Consider the following 5,441-nt stretch of genomic DNA (forward strand, 5'->3'; position numbering starts at 1 on the left):
CAGATAAATCTGAATTACGCAAAAATAGCAGGCAGTTGCACATCAACTCCGACAATCTTATGACGATATTACCCTAACTACAGCAAATATGGATATGAAACGTACATGAATAGATACCGGAACATGTGCCCTTTCAGATAACACCAAGGTTGCCAGAATGGGATACGTTTTAGACTCTTTATACTCAAATACCCGAAGCCTTTTTTGTGCAGGAACAGGACCTGTGTACCACAGATAAGTCAGAATTACGCAAAAATAGCAGACAGTTGCACATCAACTCGGACATTCTTATGACGATATTTCCCTAACGACAGCTAATATGGATATGAAACTTACATGAATCGATAGAGGAAAATGTGCCCTTTAAGATGAAGCCAAGATGGCCAGAATTGGATAGGTGTTAGATTATTTATGGTCGAATAGACGGAGTCTTCTTTGCATGGGAACAGGACATGTGTACCACAGATAAATCAGAATTACGCACAAATAGCAGGCAGTTCCACATCAACTCGGACATTCTTATGACGATGTTTCCCTAACGACAGCCAATATGGATATGAAACTGACATGAATCGATAGAGGAACATGTGCCCTTTGGGATAAAACCAAGATGGCCAGAATTAGATAGGTTTTAGATTATTTATGCTCGAATAGACGGAGTTTTCTTTGCGTTGGAACAGGACATGTGTACCAAAGATAAGTCAGAATTACGCAAAAATTGGAGAAGGTTGAAAAAAACGGCGACATTCATGTGCATATATATTTCTTCACCCAAGGCAAATATGGATATAAAACGTACACGAATCGATAGAACAACACGTGCCCTTTGAGATAAAAGCAAGATTGCAAGAATTGGATAAGTTTTAGACCATTAATACTCGAATACACGGAGCCTTCTTTGCGCGGGAACAGGACCTGTGTACCACAGATAAGTCAGAATTACGCAAAAATAGCAGGCAGTTGCATATCAACTTGGACATTCTTGTGACGATATTTCCCTAACGACAGCAAATATGGATAAGAAACTTACATGAATCGATAGAGGAAAATGTGCCCTTTCAGATAAAATCAAGAGTGCCAGAATTGGATAGGTTTTAGACTATTTATACTCAAATACACGGAGCCTTCTTTGTGCGGGAACAGGACTGTGTACCACAGATAAGTCAGAATTACGCAAAAATTGGAGAAGGTTGAAAAAAACGGCGACATTCATGTGCATATATTTCATTACCTAAGGCAAATATGGATATAAAACGTACATGAATCGATAGAGCAACACGTGCCCTTTGAGATAAAAGCAAGATTGCAAGAATTGGATAAGTTTTAGACCATTTATACTCGAATACACGGAGCCTTCTTTGTGCGGGAACAAGACATGTGTACCACAGATAAGTCAGAATTATGCAAAAATAGCAGGCAGTTGCACATCAACTCGGACAGTCTTATGACAATATTTCCCTAACGATAGCAAATATGGGTCTGAAGCTTACATGAATCGATAGAGGAACATGTGCCCTTTCAGATAAAATCAAGAGTGCCAGAATTGGATAGGTTTTAGACTATTTATACTCAAATACACGGAGCCTTCTTTGTGCGGGAACAGGACTGTGTACCACAGATAAGTCAGAATTACGCAAAAAAGCAGGCAGTTGCACATCAACTCGGACATTCTTATGACGATATTTCCCTAACGACAGCCAATATGGATATGAAACTGACATGAATCGATAGAGGAACATGTGCCCTTTGGGATAAAGCCAAGATGGCCAGAATTGGATAGGTTTTAGATTATTTATGGTCGAATAGACGGAGTCTTCTTTGCGTGGGAACAGGATATGTGTACCACAGATAAGTCTTAATTACGCAAAAATTTGAGAAGGTTTTAAACACTGCAACATTCATGTGCAGATATTTCATTACCCAAGGCAGATATGGATATAAAACTTACATGAATCGATAGAGTAGCACGTGCCCTTTGAGATAAAACCAAGATTGCAAGAATTGGATAAGTTTTAGACCATTTATACTCGAATACACGGAGCCTTCTTTGTGCGGGAACAGGACATGTGTACCACAGATAAGTCAGAATTACGCAAAAATTGGAGAAGGTTTTAAACACTGCAACATTCATGTGCAGATATTTCATTAACCAAGGCAGATATGGATATAAAACTTACGTGAATCAATAGAGTAACACGTGCCATTTGAGATAAAACCAAGATTGAAAAAATTGGATACGTTTTAGACCATTTATACTCGAATACACGGAGCCTTCTTTGTGCGGGAACAGGACCTGTGTACCACAGATAAGTCAGAATTACGCAAAAATAGCAGGCAGTTGCATATCAACTCGGACATTCTTGTGACGATATTTCCCTAACGACAGCAAATATGGATAAGAAACTTACATGAATCGATAGAGGAAAATGTGCCCTTTAAGATGAAGCCAAGATGGCCAGAATTGGATAGGTGTTAGATTATTTATGGTCGAATAGACGGAGTCTTCTTTGCATGGGAACAGGACATGTGTACCACAGATAAATCAGAATTACGCACAAATAGCAGGCAGTTCCACATCAACTCGGACATTCTTATGACGATGTTTCCCTAACGACAGCCAATATGGATATGAAACTGACATGAATCGATAGAGGAACATGTGCCCTTTGGGATAAAACCAAGATGGCCAGAATTAGATAGGTTTTAGATTATTTATGCTCGAATAGACGGAGTTTTCTTTGCGTTGGAACAGGACATGTGTACCAAAGATAAGTCAGAATTACGCAAAAATTGGAGAAGGTTGAAAAAAACGGCGACATTCATGTGCATATATATTTCTTCAACCAAGGCAAATATGGATATAAAACGTACACGAATCGATAGAACAACACGTGCCCTTTGAGATAAAAGCAAGATTGCAAGAATTGGATAAGTTTTAGACCATTAATACTCGAATACACGGAGCCTTCTTTGCGCGGGAACAGGACCTGTGTACCACAGATAAGTCAGAATTACGCAAAAATAGCAGGCAGTTGCATATCAACTCGGACATTCTTGTGACGATATTTCCCTAACGACAGCAAATATGGATAAGAAACTTACATGAATCGATAGAGGAAAATGTGCCCTTTCAGATAAAATCAAGAGTGCCAGAATTGGATAGGTTTTAGACTATTTATACTCAAATACACGGAGCCTTCTTTGTGCGGGAACAGGACTGTGTACTACAGATAAGTCAGAATTACGCAAAAAATGGAGAAGGTTGAAAAAAACGGCGACATTCATGTGCATATATTTCATTACCTAAGGCAAATATGGATATAAAACGTACATGAATCGATAGAGCAACACGTGCCCTTTGAGATAAAAGCAAGATTGCAAGAATTGGATAAGTTTTAGACCATTTATACTCGAATACACGGAGCCTTCTTTGTGCGGGAACAAGACATGTGTACCACAGATAAGTCAGAATTATGCAAAAATAGCAGGCAGTTGCACATCAACTCGGACATTCTTATGACGATATTTCCCTAACGACAGCCAATATGGATATGAAACTGACATGAATCGATAGAGGAACATGTGCCCTTTGGGATAAAGCCAAGATGGCCAGAATTGGATAGGTTTTAGATTATTTATTGTCGAATAGACGGAGTCTTCTTTGCGTGGGAACAGGATATGTGTACCACAGATAAGTCTTAATTACGCAAAAATTTGAGAAGGTTTTAAACACTGCAACATTCATGTGCAGATATTTCATTACCCAAGGCAGATATGGATATAAAACTTACATGAATCGATAGAGTAGCACGTGCCCTTTGAGATAAAAGCAAGATTGCAAGAATTGGATAAGTTTTAGACCATTTATACTCGAATACACGGAGCCTTCTATGTGCAGGAACAGGACATGTGTACCACAGATAAGTCAGAATTACGCAAAAATTGGAGAAGGTTTTAAACACTGCAACATTCATGTGCTGATATTTCATTAACCAAGGCAGATATGGATATAAAACTTACGTGAATCAATAGAGTAACACGTGCCCTTTGAGATAAAACCAAGATTGAAAGAATTGGATACGTTTTAGACCATTTATACTCGAATACACGGAGCCTTCTTTGTGCGGGAACAGGACCTGTGTACCACAGATAAGTCAGAATTACGCAAAAATAGCAGGCAGTTGCATATCAACTCGGACATTCTTGTGACGATATTTCCCTAACGACAGCAAATATGGATAAGAAACTTACATGAATCGATAGAGGAAAATGTGCCCTTTAGGATGAAGCCAAGATGGCCAGAATTGGATAGGTGTTAGATTATTTATGGTCGAATAGACGGAGTCTTCTTTGCATGGGAACAGGACATGTGTATCACAGATAAATCAGAATTACGCACAAATAGCAGGCAGTTCCACATCAACTCGGACATTCTTATGACGATGTTTCCCTAACGACAGCCAATATGGATATGAAACTGACATGAATCGATAGAGGAACATGTGCCCTTTGGGATAAAACCAAGATGGCCAGAATTAGATAGGTTTTAGATTATTTATGCTCGAATAGACGGAGTTTTCTTTGCGTTGGAACAGGACATGTGTACCAAAGATAAGTCAGAATTACGCAAAAATTGGAGAAGGTTGAAAAAAACGGCGACATTCATGTGCATATATATTTCTTCACCCAAGGCAAATATGGATATGAAACTTACATGAATAGATAGGGGAACATGTGCCCTTTCAGATAACACTAAGAGTGCAAAAATTGGAGAATTTTTAGACCATTTATACTCGAATACACGGAGTCTTCTTTGCGCGGGAACAGGACCTGTGTACCACAGGTAAGTCAGAATTACGCAAAATAGCAGGCAGTTGCACATCAACTCGGACATTCTTATGACGATATTTCCCTAACGACAGCAAATATGGATAGGAAACTTACATGAATCGATAGAGGAACATGTGCCCTTTAAGATGAAGCCAAGATGGCCAAAATTGGATAGGTTTTAGATTATTTATGGTCGAATAGACGGAGTCTTCTTTGCGTGGGAACAGGATATGTGTACCACAGAGAAGTCTTAATAACGCAAAAATTTGAGAAGGTTTTAAACACTGCAACATTCATGTGCAGATATTTCATTACCCAAGGCAGATATGGATATAAAACGTACATGAATCGATAGAGCAACACGTGCCCTTTGAGATAAAAGCAAGATTGCAAGAATTGGATAAGTTTTAGACCATTTATACTCGAATACACGGAGCCTTCTTTGTGCGGGAACAGGACATGTGTACCACAGATAAGTCAGAATTACGCAAAAATTGGAGAAGGTTTTAAACACTGCAACATTCATGTGCAGATATTTCATTATCCAAGGCAGATATGGATATAAAACTTACGTGAATCGATAGAGTAACACGTGCCCTTTGAGATAAAAC

This window comes from Acanthaster planci, linkage group LG14, assembly GCF_054643075.1.
Source record: "Acanthaster planci isolate LZ-2023a linkage group LG14, COTS_SCS, whole genome shotgun sequence".
Classification (NCBI taxonomy): domain Eukaryota; kingdom Metazoa; phylum Echinodermata; class Asteroidea; order Valvatida; family Acanthasteridae; genus Acanthaster; species Acanthaster planci.